The 18,631-nt window shown below is 48.0% G+C and overlaps 1 pseudogene; it reads right to left on the reverse strand.

Moving 5' to 3' along the window:
- Positions 1 to 16,064: 16,064 nt before the first annotated feature.
- On the reverse strand, positions 16,065 to 17,382 carry LOC144165354 (uncharacterized; annotated as a pseudogene).
- Positions 17,383 to 18,631: the final 1,249 nt, after the last annotated feature.

Raw genomic sequence — 18,631 nt, forward strand, 5'->3', positions numbered from 1 at the left:
AACATTAAGGGACAAGAAGAGAGTTGAGTGGGTCGGGGAACAAAAGCGTGTCAAGGACATATTATTAGAAATTAAGAAGAAGAAATGGGTGCCGGAAGGGCACGTAATGCCAAGGCAAGATAACCGTCGGTCATTAAAGGTAACAGAGTGGATTCCTAGGGAAGAAAACTGCAGCAGAGAGCAGCAGAAAGTTAGATGAGTGGAGGAGATAAAGAAGTTTGCTCGATAAATTGGTGGAACTTAGCAAAAGAGTGGGATTATTATTGATCCATGGGAGACTCCTTTGTCCTTCAGACGTCGTACATAAGCTGATAATGGTGATTGTGAAATGTTGATAAGGTGGAGGTGAACATTTTATTAGTGTATACTATGTTCGTCTGTAGATTTTGTCTTTACCTATAATGTCTGTGAAAACTTTAAAGTCTTCATTTTATACGATATGAGACAAAAAGGAGGTATGCGTATCCGAAGATCCACGTCGGACCTCAGTACAGCGACGGCCGACCAAACCAACGGAACCAACAACGGAGCCAGCAGCACTGAAAAATTCTTCTCCATATTTTTGTTTTTCTCTTCTTGAGGATACGGCGACTATCCAAAGGGTAAACAGAATAGATAGCTCTGTTTCCGCACTTTAGTGTGATGTATCCAGGAGAAAATTCTAGTAAATTTGGGGGCCCTACTCGTCGTGTTTATAAGCAACGTTAAGCCTATCAGGCAATTAGCTGATAGCAAATTGCTTCTCTTGTTGCTATACATTTCGTAATCATTCACGGCTTAATCTCAACTTTTTCATCATCATCATTATTATCACCAGCCTATCTACGCCGGCTGCACGCAAAGGTCTCTCCCATTAATCTCTAATAATCCCTCCTGTGCTAACTGCGACTAATTTAACACCGCAAACGTATTGATCTCATCTGCCCTTCTAACATTCTGCAGTCCCCTGCTACGCTTCAATTTCCTAGGGATCCAATCTGTTAGCCTTAATGACCAACGGTTATTTTGCTTTCGCATACATGCCCTGCCGACGTCCATTCCTTTTTCTTAATTTCTAAGAATGTGTCCTAAACACACGTTTGTTCTCTCAGCCACTCCGCTGTCCTGTCTCTTAATGTTACAGCTGTCATCTTCGAATCGATTGCGCGCTGAGTGGTACTCAATTGAAGTTGAACCCTGCCAGTGATCCTGCAAAGGTTTGCCCTATATGTGAGTACCGCTAAGATGCAGCTGTCATACACTTTTTTCTTCAGAGACAAGGATAGGCTGCCATTCATTATCAGATGATGTCTGTCGTATGCTCTCCACCCCATTCTTATCCATCGAATTATATCTGCCTCATGGTTGGGTACCGGGTTCACAACTTGTCCCAAGTAGATGTATTCGCTTACAGCTTCCATTGCCTAGCCGCCTATCTCAAACCGCTGTGCTGTCCCGAAGTTATTGATCATTAATTTGGCTTTCTGCATATTAGTTTTCAGGCCCACGGTTCTGCTCTTTTTGTGCAGTGTTGAAAGAATGCTTTGCAATTCGTCCTCCGAGTTACTTAGCAAGGCAACGTCATCGGCAAATCTGAGGTTGCTCAGGTATTCTCTTAAACCATTACTCCCACCTGTTCCCAACCCAATGTTCTGAATACGTCTTGTAAACATGCTGCGAATAACATTGGGGAGATTGTGTCTCCTTTTCTGACACCCTTTCTCATAGGTATTTTACTGCTTTCCTTATGGAGGATGATGCTAGCTGTGGACCCATTGTAAATATCCTGTAGTGTTCTTACATATTGCTCGTGTACACCCTGGTTCCGTAATGCCTGAATGACTGCTGAGGCTTCGACCGAGTCAATGTTTTTCTCATAATCTATGAAGGTTATATATAGGTGTGCAGTATACTCTCCGCACTTCTGTCACTTGATTGATCGTGCGAATATGGTCCATTGTTAAATACCTTTTGCGAAACCCTGCGGGTTCTTCAGGGTGACTGAAATATACGGTGGCAGAAGTTCTGTTAGCGATTACCTTCGTAAGTACCTTGCAGACGACCAAGACCAAGCGGATCGGCCCGTAATTTGTTGTGCCGGTGTCTTCCAGTGCCTTTGTTTTCCATTGCTTTGGATTGTTAATTCGAGTATGTTGATATGTGAACGCGGGGGTATGACTCTGCGTTTCAGTTGTACTGGTTGGACTTCAGTTGGACTTGTTGCTTGCTGCTGTGTTTCTTAACTACGAGAAGCTCTGATTTTTCAGCAGAATAGGCGAGGCCACCGCTACTGGCGCAGCGCTCCACCTCTTCGGCCGATTGCGAAGTACTTCTTCGACTTTTGCTGATAGCCTTTTGTTGTTCATATAGTGCGATCATCGGCATATATTGCATGCTTGATATCACCGATGCGGTTAAGTAGCGCTGGTAGGTTCTTTATAGCGATATTAAAGAGGAGGAACGATAGTATGGAACCCTGAGGTGTGCCATGGTTGGAAGCTTTCTTTGTAAGTCACCCGATTGGTTCCTACGTGAGTGTTGTCATCCGGTCACGCAGAGAACTCCGCACATTTTTGTAAAATTTTAAGCCACAGTTTGTTTCTTGCAAGTTGGTCAGTATTAAGTCATGTGAGACATTATCAAATGCCTTTGAGAGTTCTCAGGCGAGGACCGCTCGCATTTGTGCAGTGCTGGGGTCGTCGAATATATCTTCCTTGAGTTGGAGAAGGCAGTGCTGTGACGAGATCCTCTCTCTGTAGCCAATGAGCGTGTGCGGAAGCGCGTTCGTGTCCTCGTGGTATTTGGTGAGCCTGAATAATATTACCTTTTACATTATCTTGCCCAAATAGGACGTTATTGATATGGGCTTTTAATTGTGGTGACCGAGATTTTTTTTCTGGTTGAGATATTACTATGACCCGAGCCGTCTTCCATGCTATCGAGATCTTTCCTTGTTCCCAGGCTTGATTCACGAAGGCTGCAAGGTGGGCGTAGTCCTCATTCGAGAGATTTGTGATGAGCTTGTACTGTATTCTGTGCGGTTCCAGGGTCGTGTTGCGTTTTGGAACTCCAGGGCAGCCTGTATTTTCTCGATGGTAATACGACCATTCACGTATAGAAGATTGTTCGCGTCTCCTGCATATTCTCGATATTCGGAGTCATCTTTGGGAGTTAGGTACATGCTGGCTAGTTCCTTCAGTGTCTGCTGCGGATCTTGGTTTCGTCTGTGTAGCAGGCGAGTTATGTCCTTACCTTTATCTGTCGTGGACTAGTTTGGCTGTATGACGCTGCGTAAAAGTGCCCACGTACATTTGGCGCTGAGGTTGCCGTTGCGCTTTTCGCACAGGTTATGCCAGTTGGTACGTGTAAGCGCCTCTGCATAATCCTACGCTTTTTTGGAGATACGGGCAATCCTCAGATTGTGTCTTTTATTGTGTTTTTGTTTTTTACACCTCTGCACATGTTCATACCGCGCTTCCCATAGATGTAGAAGATGGGCATCTAAATCGGGGTACTGTTCGTTGGCTTGGAGTTCTGTGGAATTGCTGTTCATTCGCACTTGCGGTTGTCTTACCCACTGATCGAAATCCTCAAGGGGCGTTTCCTGATCCTGGCTGTGCGAAAAGCTGTGCCAGTTTTTGAGACTGATGGACTTTCTCTCGTTCTTTAGTCCTCGAGTAGCTATCTGGGGTCTATCTTGAAGTGATCACTCGTTGGTGTTTCTCGTGTGTTCGTCCAGCTACACTTGCAGGCTCTCTTCTACAGCGCCAAGTCTGGGTTGGTATCTCGTTGCCTTACCTGGTAAGTTCGTTGGCATTTTTGAAGATCGTATACCCTGAGTTGTAGATCAGCGTTGCCAGTTTTCTTCCTTTAGCGGTAGTTTTTATGCAGGGTGTTGCGCATTAAAGTCCGCAGCTATAATGCTGACAGCACCCTTATGCGTAGTGCTTCCAAAAAGATGTTTGAAGTCCGCCTTATAGGCTCTCGGTTGGCGGTACACATTTGCTACGTACAGTTCACACCTATTTTTGCACGTGCGAATTGGCTGCGGAAATACTTTGATTGTATTTGCAGTGAAGTGCTGTTCATCGTACTCGGTAATTTCCTGCGCACTTAGAGCTTTGCTGACCAGGATTGCAACGCTTGCTAACTTCCCTTGAGTTTGCGGCTCGTATGTATTATACCCTGCTATCTTTGGTGAACCCATCGTTTCCCGTGATAATATTGTCTGGTTTTTGCTGCATTGCTTCTATGTATCTTGTTAGGAGGCCTCTCTTGCTCGTGAAACTCGTACAGTTCCATTGCCAAATAAGTACTTCCTGGTTTGTTGGTTTGGTTGGCGTGCGCATACTACTGTAGGTAGTTTTGTTGTCCCCATTGCTGCTAGCGTTTTTTCCGTTAGGACTGTAAGGGTGTAGACGTTGTTTTGATGTTTTGATATGAAGCGGCTTATTGTTGAGCTTTCGAGCGTGGAGATAGTCTCGAGTATGGCTATGCGAACCTGCATGGCTTCAAGCGTTTGTTGCAATTTGCCCAGAGTGTCTCCTATCGTAATCGTGAGTTGCTATAGCTTGGTTAGGCGGCCATTTCTGGCTTGCTCTTGGGTTCCGAGGTATTGTTGAAATTCGAGGAGTTGCTTGGTTAGGTCCGCCAGACGCTCGTCCACTGTGCAGACCTCACTACGGGGTTGTTTTGCGTGGGGTGCCCCCAATAGTTGCGGCTCAGGCGCGGCGCTTGCGATAGGGGGTGTCGACATCTCTGGTATCTGCATAGGCGCCCGTGCACTATTTGCTAAGGGATCTGCGGTCTCTTCTAGTGTAGTAAATGCATCCGAATTTGTGGCTCGTGGCATCTCAGTGATCTCCATTGGCGTGAGCCCTTATTCTTTCGGTTTTTCCGCAAAAGTGCCTGCTTGTAGGACTGGGACTGCCAGATCGGCTTGTGCTCGTTTCGGTGTGTGTGCTTGTCTGTGTGACGAGTGGGGCTGGAGGGAGGAAGGCTGACCGACTTACCTCTGTGTTTCGACGTCCTGCGCTGAGGCGCCGAGCCCGTCGGGTTCCTGGAGTTGAGTTGCAGCTGTTGCTCTTTCCTTGCCTCACGTCTCGTTGTTTTGGCTTACTGACTCGGCTCGCATGGTTCCTGTGCAGCGGCTCGCTTTTTGGTTGCTGCTCGTGAGTCTTGGGGTACTGTACTTGAACTTGTCTTTGTGTTAGATGTTCTTGCTGGTTCTTCCTAATCTTGATTCTCTTGAGGTAAGCAGCCTTCATTGTTTTAGCAACTACTTCTGGCCTGGCGGGGCAATCTTCGTAATCGACTGGATGCTCACCGTGACAGTGGACACAGTTCATGCGGCACGCATGCTGCTGGTCGGGTTCATCGAGGTGCTTGCCGTATTTCTTGGACTTGTGGTATCCAGCCTGTGGGCACACGTCCACACGGTGGCCAATGCAGGGACACGTGTTACAGAATTGCGATTTTGGTTTATGAGGCTTGCATCTGTGCTTGGCCATGTATAACAGTACGTAGGGTGGGATGTATGTTTTTCGGAATGTTGTAATGGCTGTTTCCGATCTTCCCATCATCCGGGCGTTGATGGTGTCGGTCCCCGGGGCACAAAGGTTGACCACCAGCTCGCTGGTCTGGGTGCCTGCATCGATGCCATGATCAACTCCTTTGCAAGAGTTCTCCGGGGGCATCTCGTAGACGCATACTTTCCTGGTTTGGTTTGCAATGTAGATGCTTCTGGTGCGGGTGATCTCGGCAGCGGCAGGTTTTTGCAGGTATTTGATAACAGCGATGTTCTGGTGCTGGTGTATGGCGAAGTACGTAGCATGTGCCTCTGATGGGAGGAGGTTCGCCGCATTGCGAATGGTGATCCTAAGTGCGGCTGGCCGAAAATCGGCTAAAGTGAATCCTTTTGGTGTCGTAGGATCAAGGTGGGTTGATTGGCCAGCACCTACCCTTTTAGAAGGACTTTCATCCAGCCGTCTTCCTCAGGCACAAGTCTTGTAGGCATGGACATGAATTGGAGCCAGCAGTCTCGAGGGGTGACGAAGGCTTGTCAGCGTGCGCCGATGTGTGGTCGTCTGCGGAGTGAGCGGTGAACGAACCGCACGTGAAGAAGGGTAGGAAGGCGACCGCAGCTACTTGTTCGTTGTGCCGGTCGCAGCGGCGACTTTGTAGAGGGGAAGGACGAGCGAGGTGGCGAGCTTGCTGAGGGAGCCACCACGTCAGCGGAGCGAACATTTCATTTAGGGATAGCGTGGCGGTCGCCGCTTCAAAATTTCTTGGCCTTGCCAGGTGAAAAATAGTGGCTTGTCTGGTATAGCTTGGTATCCGGGGAACGCGCTGACGAGGCTCTGTTTACCGGTGATGCTTTCGTCGCCGTGGAGGCCGTTGGTAGTCTTTGGGGTGGTCTCTGACGGAGCCGATGTGAAACAGGCCCGCATCGTTCGGCCACCCAGCGGGCTTTCCTTCGCCGATGCCAAGCATCGGATGCCGTCTTATTCTTCAAACGGGCAAGAACTCTTGGGAACCGGGCGCGCCCTGAGGCGAAATTGAAAATTTCGCACACCTTTTTAACTTTCACGCAGTCGTACAAAGACTCAAGCAGAGTCTGAACACGAATCCGCAAACTTGCGGTACAGCCGACCCATTGTCGGCACCTCATCAGCACAAGAAGAGACACACATGAAAACCAGGATAATGCGCCTACAAGACACATATGTTGCCTTCTTCACACTACGTGAATAAATTGAATCACAATAAAATAACTAATGAAAAGAAGTAAATACGTCTTTACGTGATAAGAATAGGTGAAGCACTCCTTACAAATACCCGCTCGGTTGGTCGGACAGTCGGTCTGAGCACTGGTAAGCCTTCAGCTTCAGGTGAGGGCAACATTACATGGAGTCTACTTGAACACTCACTAACAGACACGCTTGAACAACTCCTATACTTATGCAACAAAATATGGCTTTCGAGGCACCTTACAAGATCTTCGAGGAATTTCAGTGAGGGGGCTTTTCTGAAGGAGGTGAATGACCTGTTTTCCCAAGTAAAGTTGTTGTCTCATCGCCCTGACAAGTTTCCTGTGCAAGTTTCAATGGATGATGATTAGTAGCAGGCCGGTGTATTTTTAGAGTAAAATGCTTTTGTGAAGAGCTGCGAGGCAGGCTTCAGGGTGGGACAATCTACCAATTATCAACTTGTTGCATTGGAATCCTGCATGAAAGATGCGTGTAATAATATCGAGTTTGCGTTGCAGTATTTTTTATGTGGAAAGGCTTCTGCACATCCTAGTGATACGGTATCCTTATTGACGTTACGTGTTTTGCTGTCGGGTAACAGGTTGAACACGCTTAGCTGTTATATGTCGATGAAAACATCTCGTGATAAAGTTTGGTCAGCCATTCCTATGATGTATGTGCAGTAAATGGTGCTCCCCATGGTGGTGGTTTGAGTTGCACATTGATTATAGTTCCGGGGAGCTTTATTGAAACCGCATTGCCCCCAACAATTTACTGTTATATGTATGTACACGACATTCCAGTATCTTTTGAATTATGTATCCCATCAATCTCAGAACACAAAATGCAATTTGGTGTCAACAAACTCGCTGCCTAGAAGAACAACAACGGCTTCCGATTGAACACAGAATAAAGCGCTTTCGTAAGGATCGGCTGGAAGGGAATTCATGAGAACCGTCAGATTACTCTACATGGCGTATCGATTCCTCTAAAAAAGCTGCACAAGTTTTTAGGTGTAGTATCAAAACAAAAACTACATACATGTTCCCATTAAACAATTCACACCTAAGTGCATAAAAACAAACTTTTTGAAGGTCCTCTTATCCCAATCCCATGCTGCAGAAAAACCACTCCTTGTCTGTGTGTGCACCGAATTCCTATGGTCCCGAACTTAGTGCGGCAGCGTTGTGATCTGGTCAGCCACAAAACCAAAGGTAAAAATTCTGCACCGCGTTGTACACTTAGGGCTTTTGTTTTCGTGGGGCGCGTTCCATACCAGCTCTATCCAGAGTCTTTACGTGGGCGGCGACAAATGATGCCTGGCAGAAGAGCGAGCTTGTATTGACTTGTACTGGCCATGCGCTCTTGCTCTCTTCTCACACCTAATTAAAAGCAAGCACCTTCACTCGGCGTCTCCTTTTCAGACACTTGCAAAATATGTTATTTTGATGTTTTCCACCATGGCACCTGCGCCATGGTAATGCGACCGGTCTTTTAAAAATCTTAGCAATATCGGGTGCCGTGAAGTGACGTTCGGTATCAGTTTTTTTTTGGGCAAATATCGATCTGTCGAGTTATGCAGTGACGCCTGAAAAGCTATCTTGACCGTTGCCTCTGCTCCGCATATTCCCATTTTTATTGCAAGCTGCAGGGACGCAGCTACTACGCATAGTGCGGCCCATACTGGGTGATGAAAGTGCAGTTACCACAGACGGACATGGATAAAGTTATCAGCCGCATACTTGCTTTCTGCTCCGTGCGTCGTTTAATAAAAGCAGTGAGTGGACAATAAACACGTGTGTTGTCCGCATCAAGCCCGAAACGTGAGCGTAAATACTAGTTATTGTATAAAAACACCCCTTACGTTCGTGGTAGGGGGAGTACAACGGAATCGCCCAGCGGAAGCGGCGAGCCAGGACGGGAGCAGCAAGAGGCAGAAAGCCGGAACCACGACCTCCGGCCAGCTCAGACAGCCAGCAGAAGAAGTGGGCGCGTGTGGTGTGTCTTGGTGGAAGGACTCGGACGTTGTCCTTAGAGTCGAGCGAAGCACCGTTTTGTTTTCTCCACAACTGGTGCAGTGAATCATTCAGTGTCATGTTGTTTCCACGGCCATTACGTCTTTTAGGCTACTATTTCTACGCATGCCATTTTTGTTTTGTCATCCCAGAATAAGCAGGCGATTTCTGTTTTCTACATGTCCCGGTCACGTCGTCGGGTGGGGTCAGGCTCATGACCCCTTCGCAAATAAAGAGGTTCCCTCACCAGCACCAAACGCGGTGTACTACCTTTTGTTCGAGTCTTGACTCGCTCCGTGACGACTATATGCACGTAGTATGGGTATGGCTAAGATTGATTTTTTCTCTAGTATTTTAACCTTATTGATGCAGCAGCCTTGGTCACAGCAACTCTCCTGGGAGGTAGATCCCCCGAAACCCGCCATGCCAACTTGGGAGCATCACTCTATATCCAGAATAAACCATATACCATAAGAATTACGCCAACAACGGATGCTGAACGGGTTGAACATATTAGAAAAGCACAAGTAGCCGTGTGAGCGCCTCGCCACCAAGATTTGTGCTGATCGCAGATTTCAAACGGCCTCTATGCATGCCGCAGTTTTGATCGTTTTTAACTCTCAGCGCTCCACTGGAGGGCTGTATTTGACCCGCCACGGTGGCTGAGTGGCTAAGGCGTTGCGCTGCTGAGCACGTGTTCGCGTGTTCGATTCCAGGCTGAGGCGGCCGCTTTTCTGATAGAGGCAAAAAGCAAGAACGCCCGTGTGTACGAGATTTCGGCACACGTTAATGAACCCCAGGTAGTCAACAATATTCCGGAGCCCTCCACTACGGCGCACCTCATCGCATCCGTAGCCTCAGCGCGTTAAACCCCACCATCAAACAATCAATCAATCAAAGCTGTATTTGGTGCCACTTTATAACCTTACGTAAACCAGGCCATGTCGAACAATACGATGATTGCTAGTTTTAAGTGCCAAATTCCCGAAGCGCGTTCACCTCTAAAGAATAGTCCGCCAATAAAGTACTGTGATACTAGTGGGCAATCCACAGCACGCACACTAAACTTTTTTACACCCTTTTTGGCCGAAAAGGGTGTAAAAACCTTGTCCTTTGGCTAACGCCTTTAAAAGGTGTTTTCGCAAAAAAGGATGTACGGACGAAAAAAGGGTGTAAGAACAAAAAAAGGGTGTTGAGCTCAAAAAAGGATGTTGAGGATGCTCAACACCCTAAATAAAGGGTGTTGAGCATCCTCACACCGTTTTTTAAAGGTGATGGCATGCGCAGTACCATGGTGTTGCGCATGTCATCACCATAGCCTTGGAGGCTTGCGACCTATCGCCATTGTGTCCTAATGCAATTCATGGCGACAGGTGTATGTCTGGAGGCTCTGTAAGTAAATGAAATGCAACAATTTATGACTAATGGCACAATTATAAGTTATATATACAGTGATCCCTCGTAGCATCAAACTCGGATATCTTGAAATATCTGTTAACTTGACATGACACATACAAAAAAAAACGTAGTATTCTGAACCAAAAAAGAAGAAATAATAGAACTTCACAATTTCATGCACGTGATGATCACAACATTGGTGCACTAGAGGGACCACTGAAAACCGTTATCAGTGTGCTCAATACACATTAGCATTCAAGTGATACAACTAGACAGAACTGGACCCCCACGACAATTGCAATCATGTTTTCTGGTGGTAGCTTCCAAAAACAATATCCCATGTGATGTGCACCCGTAGAGAACTTGTATTGGTATTTGTCGTCACAACTTTTTTAAAAGGCAGACAACCACATTTATAAGTTCTATTGACCATAAATTGCACAATTTCTTTTGTGTCAAAAATCTTGAGACTCAAGCCGAATGAAACCATGTTTTCCGAACAAACTGTTACAATCGACAGTAAATGTTGCAACACAAAAAAAGAAACAAGAATATTTGCAAAATTCTGTGCATGAATCCTGAGACTAAAACTAATTCACAACCATAAACTATGATTGCAGTGTCTATTAATAAACATTTTGGCAAGTTCCCTTAAAACTTTACAGCCAAGCACATACCAAATATCAAGATATAAGCAATTATGAACTTCCTTCCCTCCGAATGCAATGAGGTGGACACAGCAGTCTGAACTATAAAGAACATGTATCTTTGACCCATCCTATAGCCGGTATTCATTGAAAAGTTTAGCTGTCAATTTCTTCCTTTGGCAACACTGAAATAGCCACGAACATGGCTGATCGCGCGGCTCGTGCCACTGCGGCCGCACGCCGAAGAAAAATATAACACCGACGTGCGTCGCCTGCTCCGTTTCAACCGACTCTCAACAGTGGTGTCATCCAAGTTGTTATTAAAAGCACTCGCGTTGGAGTCAAGGCATTACTTTGCGTTCGGTGGGCTAGAGCTTGGAATGTCCAAATCGTATCATGCGCTTAGCACGGACAAGTACCGCCAGAATCCAAGCACACCCTTTAGGGTGCTTGGATTCTTTCGCCGCAGGAGCACCCTTTTCTGCCCAAAATATCATAGGTAGGAGCTTTTCCTGCAAAAGCACCCACCTAAAGGGGTACAAAAAGGGTGCATCATCCTCGGTTCACAAATGGCGCTGCAGGTGTGCAGCCACATATGGCACAGTATGACACACAATTACGGTATGAAACATTCGTGCTTTCCAAGCTCCGTTCTATGAGACATTCCATTAAAGCTCAATGTCAGCTGATAATTTACTTGAACTTTTTGACCCACCGATTTTTGAAACAGCCATTTATAAAGTCTAATATTACAGCCAAATCGCAGTACAGAAGTTGTATCATTAGAGGATGTTGATTATTCGAAACGGTGTTAAAAATTCAATTTTATGTTCATTTTGCTAAACTGCAGCGCACAACCTTCGAGCTTCACTGCACAGCATAAACGTGTTATGCAGTGAAAGCAAGTAGGCGTGCAACAGATCAACTGCACAAAAGTTCTTCGAACCTTAAAACCCTTGGCTTCTCAGCATTGCATCAAACTTCCAATCACGGTAGCTACTCGCAATGTTTAGTGCCTTATTCTTGAGCTGAGCAGAAAAGCTCAATATTAAGGCATACCAAATACAATATGTATACTTCCCTATGTACTGTGGCTTTATTCTACCCATAAAAGTTGGGTCCCCACTGCCACTTATTTTATTTTACATTATTCTTTTTGCTTCATGAAAAATGACCCCACATAGCAATACCAAGAACTGTAAACATCACAGAACAATGCTTATGAGTTCCCTGGTTGAAATGTGATGACATTGTTGTTATAGTGTCACGAATGACAAGACGACAGATGGATAGAGTAGGGCAAAACAACTGTTTTAATTAGGCGAACTTGTGCCCACCGAACTGAAGAAACGCGAACAGGGAGGCCGCCGTCGAGAAAGAGAGAGCTCCCCTGCACTGCGAACGCGTTGCTCGTCTAGTCCTCTCACGTGCGTCCGCGAGCTGTGCGCTGGACGCCACTCGGCACAATTGCGCGTCCTACCCGGCGCAGAATCTTCTCGAACGCGGTCCCATGACGCGGCGCTGTTCCGGTGGTCGCTGGCACTCCCCGCTCTCACTAATAATGGAACGCTTTGTCGGAACGTGTGGCACTATCCCCCCTCAGAAAAGCTGCATCGTCCCGATGCTGCCTAGGACAAAAAACAAAAAAACAAAAAGAAAACACAACAAAGCATTCAATACACTCAGTGCACTAGCGAGAGTAGTACGGTTTCAGCCGCACAACGTGCACCACCTCTGGACGAAGCGGCCGCCTGTTGGATGACGCTTGAGTGTCGTCGGGTAATACTTCGTAGGTCAATTCACTGACACGGCGGGTTATTTTGTATGGACCAAAATAGCGTTTCAAAAGCTTTTCGCTGAGGCCGCGGCGTCTTATCGGTGTCCATATCCATACTTTGTCACCAGGGTTGAACCGTACGTCTCGACGGCGGAGATTGTACCGATGGGAATCGGTGCGCTGCTGGTCGCGTATTCGAGTTCTTGCTAGTTGACGGGCTTCTTCAGCACGCTGGCACACGAGTTGGCAATCGACGTCTGTGATTGCGTCCTGTTGGTGAGGCAACATAGCATCCAACATGGTAGTTACCTTTCTACCATGAACAAGTTGAAATGGTGACGTCCCGGTAGTTTCTTGCATGGCCGTGTTATATGCGAAGGTTACATACGGAAGTACCTCATCCCATCTTCTGTGTTCCACGTCTACGTACATAGCGATCATGTCAGAAATCGTCTTATTTAGCCTTTCGGTTAACCCATTTGTTTGTGGGTGGTACGCAGTTGATTTGCGGTGACTAGTGCAACTTAAACGTAAAATTTCTTCGGTAAGTTGCGCCGTAAATGCTGATCCTCTGTCAGTAATGATTACCTCGGGAGCGCCGTGCCGTAGTACAATACATTCGATAAAAAACTTCGCCACTTCTGTCGCTGTTCCTGTCGGTAGGGCTTTCGACTCGGCATAGCGGCTCAGGTAATCAGTCGCTACAATAATCCACCGATTTCCCGACTCTGACCTAGGAAATGGGCCAAGTAAGTCCATTCCGATTTGTTGGAATGGCATCCGTGGAGGTGGAATAGGATGCAGAAAGCCGGCATGGCGTAAGGGCGGTGTCTTCCGTCTTTGGCACTGGTGGCAAGTCTTAGTGTACCAGCGTATGGTCTTGGCGAGTCGCGGCCAGTAGTAACTTTCTCGTACTCTTGAAAGCGTGCGCGTATAGCCGAGGTGTCCAGAGCTGGGGTCATCATGACCGGCCTCAATAATTTCTCCTCGCAGGTCATCAGGTGCAACAAGAAGCCATGATTTTCCCCCAGGTTCGAAGTTTTTCTTGTATAGGACGCCGTTCCGAATGCTCAGTGAGGGTAAAACGCGAATGAAATCACGGGGGACTACGTTTCCTTTTCCATCCAAGTGTTCGATCACGTGCCGTAGTTCTGGGTCACGTCGCTGCCGCACTGCCATATCCGTTGCGTTCACGGCTCCGAGGAAGCTCTCCTCGTCATCAGTCTTGTCCACCGGCGCTAATTCTGCGGGATTTCGTGACAGGCAGTCTGCGTCCTTGTGCCTTCGACCTGACTTGTGTGTCACCGTAATGTCAAATTCTTGCAATCGGAGGCTCCAACGAGCAAGTCGCCCAGGAGGGTCTTTCAAATTCGCCAGCCAGCACAGTGAATGATGGTCGGTGACAACTCGGAATGGGCGTCCGTACAAATATGGACGGAACTTCGTCACCGCCCACACCACCGCGAGGCACTCTTTCTCAGTCGCCGAATAATTGGTTTCGGCCCGGGAAAGCGTTCGACTTGCAAACGCAATGACTTGCTCAGCCCCATTTTGTTTCTGAACGAGGACTGCTCCAAGGCCTTTGTTACTAGCGTCGGTGTGTATTTCTGTTTCGGCGTCCTGGTCAAAATGCCCTAGCAACGGAGGGGTTTGTAGTGCTCGTTTCAGTTCGTCGAACGCTCTCTGCTGGGCTTCCTTCCACTCGAAGGCGACGCTTTCTTTTGTCAGGTAGTTAAGTGGGGCCGCTATACGAGAGAAGTTCCGGATGAAACGCCTGTAATACGCTCACAAACCGAGGAACTGCCTGATGGTCTTCTTGTCGGTTGGAGTTGGAAAGGCAGCCACAGCGGCTGTCTTCTGTGGGTCGGGGCGAATCCCTTCACTGCAAATGATGTGCCCGAGAAACTTCAACTCTTGGTAACCGAAGCGACATTTTGTCGGTTTAAGCGTCACACCCGCGTTCCTGATTGCCTGTAGAACTGCTCTGAGGCGCTGGAGGTGTTCGTCAAATGTGTTTGAGAAAATTACAACATCGTCAAGATAAACAAGACACGTCTGCCATTTCAGACCGGCAAGAACAGTATCCATAACCCTCTGGAAGGTGGCAGGAGCAGTGCAAAGTCCGAACGGCATCCTTTTAAATTCAAACAGGCCGTCAGGTGTAATGAACGCCGTTTTTTTCTCTGTCCCGTTCGTCAACTTCAATTTGCCAATAGCCACTCTTCAGATCTACTGATGAGAAGTAACGAGCACACCGTAGTCGATCAAACGTGTCGTCCACACGGGGTAGAGGATATACATCTTTCTTAGTTACGCGGTTCAATCGCCTGTAATCAACACAGAATCGTAGTGTCCCGTCCTTCTTCCTCACCAGCACTACTGGCGCAGCCCAGGGGCTGTTTGAGGGCTGGATGATGTCATCTCGTAACATTTTTTGTACTTGTTTCTGTATAGCTTCTCGCTCCTTGAAATATACTCTGTATGGCGATTGATGAATGGGATGCGTGGAATCTTCAGTGATTATTCTGTGCTTGGCAATGGCAGTTTGATTGACACCTTCTGTAGTCGAAAAACAGTCTTGAAACTCATCTAGTAGCCTGGTCAAATCGCCTTTCTGTTGCGACGAAAGCATTGGATTTACGTCGAGCCCCACGAGTCCAGTCGAGCTTGCTCCTGGTAGACCTGCCTCTCCTATCACTGGTGAAACGTCAGTGAAATCGCTGATGTCTTCGACGTAGCCTATTGCCATACCTTTTGTGAGGTGCTGCGGTTCGTCCCGAAAGTTCGTCACAAGAACTGTGGCACGACCATCTTGTAGTTGTGTGACACCCCTTTCGATTCCAATGCCTTTTTCCAGGAGAAGCTCAGTATTGCATTCAACCAGGGCTTCCTGGCAAGTACTTACATCAGTGCCAATAAGCAAGAAAACTCCCGAACGTGGAGGTACCCTCACATGGTCATCTAGAACTCGTGCCGTCGTGAATATCGGCCGCCGGTCTTCGGATGGCGCGACAGGTTTTCGAAGCGTCAGGCTGCTCTCACCAAGGTCGATTATAGCACCGTACTCACACAGAAAGTCCATTCCGAGTATGACGTCTCTAGAACAGTTCTGCAGAATGACGAAATTCACGGGGCATGCCTCGCCATTAATTATAACAGGAGCGGTACACTTTCCGATAGGCGCTATGAGGTGTCCCCCGGCAGTCCGTATTTCAGGGCCATCCCACACAGTCGTCACTTTCCTAAGACGGCGTGAGAAGCTCCCGCTAAGGACGGAATAGTCTGCTCCAGTGTCGACGAGCGCAATGGCGTCGTAGCCGTCAATCACCACATTGAGGTTATTTGACACGGAAAAACGCATGCCGTGTTGAAGACCACCTTTACTTGACTCACTGCGTCCCACCGCCGCTGGAGGCTCTTCGCTAAATTTACCGGCGGCAACCCCACCTCCCGGAGTTGCCGTGCCTAGTTTTCCCGCCGGGGCAGGGGAGAGGGGCTCTCACGGCGAAGTTGGCGAGCAATGAGACGCTGGGCGACGGGGTGACGGCGAACGGGATTCTCGGCGCTGAATCAGTGGCGGAGACGGCGGGCGGCGCAAATACTCGGCGATGTCCCGTGGATGCTGGCCGTATCTTGGGCACGGGTCGTTCGGCCGATATCCGCGGAGTCCAAGTTCGCGGTAGGGGCAGTGGCGGTAGACATGATTGGCCTCTCCACAATGGAAACACAAAGGTTGGTTGTCGGCCGTCCTCCACACGTCGCTTTTCCGGGGGCCGCGATGGGTTGTGGGTGCGTATTGTTGCGATGGTGGTTCCCGTCGTGTTGGAGCCAGGTAATGGCGATGAATTGCGGGAGACGAATTTTGAACTACGGCTGCGTACGTCAAGGCTGGCTGCTCAGGGACAACCTGGGCAGGGGGTTCTGGCACAAGGGAGCGTCGCACTTCCTGCCGAACGACTTCCGCGATGGAAACGGATGCTGGGCGTTCAGAGGATGGAAACATCTTCGTCAATTCTTTCCTAATGATGTCGCGAATTGTGTCTCTAGTGCGTTCAATGCCACCAGTGGTCACGTCCAGTCGACTATCGGCCACGGCGGCCACGCAGGGGACAGCGGCGTTAAGTTCTTCCCGTATGATGCTATGAATAATGTCTCGAAGATTTCCGGGCTCGGCGGCGAGCATTTCATGGTGGTTGTGCGCCAGTGTAGTGACACTAGGGCCGCCAGTGAGCCTGTGATAGTGGCTAGCTCTTGCCTGTAGCGCCCTTTCAATGTTTGTTGCCTCAGTAACAAACTCACTCACTGTCGATGGGGGATTACGAATGAGGCCACCAAAGATGTCACTCTTCACACCTTTCATAAGAGTTTGCAACTTATTTTCTTCGCTGGCCCGGGGGTCGGCGCGGACAATCAGGCGGAGCACTCCTTCCACGAAGCTGGTGACGGTTTCATTTGGACCTTGGACCCTTGTCTGGAGGAGATCCTCGGCACGCTGCCGTCGGTACGGGTTCGCGAATGCCCGCTTTAGGTCGTCTTTGCAGATTTCCCACGATGCAAGTGAAGCTTCGTGGTTTTCGTACCAAGACTTGGCAATCTTTTCTAGTGAAAAGTAGACGTTCTCCAGGCATTGCTTCGGTCCATCCGTTGTGGCGGGCCACCCGTTCGTAATACTGGATCCAGTCTTCCACGTCTTCAAATGGCTCCCCACGGAAGGGCATCGGCGCCCGAGGGGCGATGGGCATGTAGATGATTTGCGGTGCACTGGCTTCCGTCTGCTGGCCTTGGGAAGTCATGACGAATTTGGCCTTCGTCCTCATTCCGTCGTGCAAGAGTCCAAATTCGGGCGGTTGATTTTGTAGATGTCGGCTTGCACGTGGCTGGTCTTGATCCAGGAAGACGCGCCGTCCGGGGCTCAGAATTAGGCTTGCTGCACGGCGTGTCGGAGGGGTACGCTGCATGGGTTGCGATTACCCCGCACCTCCACCAGTTTTGTCACGAATGACAAGACGACAGATGGATAGAGTAGGGCAAAACAACTGTTTTAATTAGGCGAACTTGTGCCCACCGAACTGAAGAAACGCGAACAGGGAGGCCGCCGTCGAGAAAGAGAGAGCTCCCCTGCACTGCGAACGCGTTGCTCGTCTAGTCCTCTCACGTGCGTCCGCGAGCTGTGCGCTGGACGCCACTCGGCACACTTGCGCGTCCTACCCGGCGCAGAATCTTCTCGAACGCCGTCCCATGACGCGGCGCTGTTCCGGTGGTCGCTGGCACTCCCCGCTCTCACTAATAAAGGAACGCTTTGTCGGAACGTGTGGCAATAGCAGTATTTTATCATGAGTCTAGCTTGTGCATGGTGCCTTGCATTATGTCCCTGCTGATGGATGTGGGGTCATTTTTCGATGTTGCAAAGGAAAAGCCAACAGCCAGTGCCCATTAGTTTCTTCTAGTATTACGAGGTGCGTCATGGGAACCATCAAACCCGTCTATAGCCCTTTTTAGAGTTGACTAGAAGTAAAATCAGCAATATTATCGATAAAGCGTTTAGCATCTTTTTTATTAGCAGCTTTAGTGTTGCTACTTTCCATATTTAGGTTTCTTCTGCTTTTCTTAATGACATTTTTGTTTCGCTGAGAAGGTGCATAACCAATGAAAGCTTTTCTGTAAACCTTTGGTAGCTATGCAATTGTTAGAAAATATTTTACTAAATAAGGCAGCTTAAACTTAGAATACTTGCATTTAGAAACATTACAATCAATTTAAATTGATCATACATTTCTGGCTGTTTTTACACAAAGCTGCACATGGGATATTAAGTGCACCGCGAGGAGGGCTCTGCATTAGCTCTGGCAACTTTGTGATATTTATTGTGGACTTAAATCTCCACACATGGGCATTTTCACTTTCGGCCTCCACCAGGAAAATGGCCACCAATTTAGAGAGCTATTCGTACTAGTATTTGATGTACATTTTAAAATAATCTCAAGTATTATAGCCACAAAATTATTCTCTACAACAGCACCCAGCGGGTGCTGTTATAGAGAGATTGTGCACTACACCAGACAATGT

Source organism: Haemaphysalis longicornis, unplaced genomic scaffold, assembly GCF_048455015.1.
Source record: "Haemaphysalis longicornis isolate Haplotype H1 unplaced genomic scaffold, Haemaphysalis longicornis Haplotype H1 scaffold_14, whole genome shotgun sequence".
Classification (NCBI taxonomy): domain Eukaryota; kingdom Metazoa; phylum Arthropoda; class Arachnida; order Ixodida; family Ixodidae; genus Haemaphysalis; species Haemaphysalis longicornis.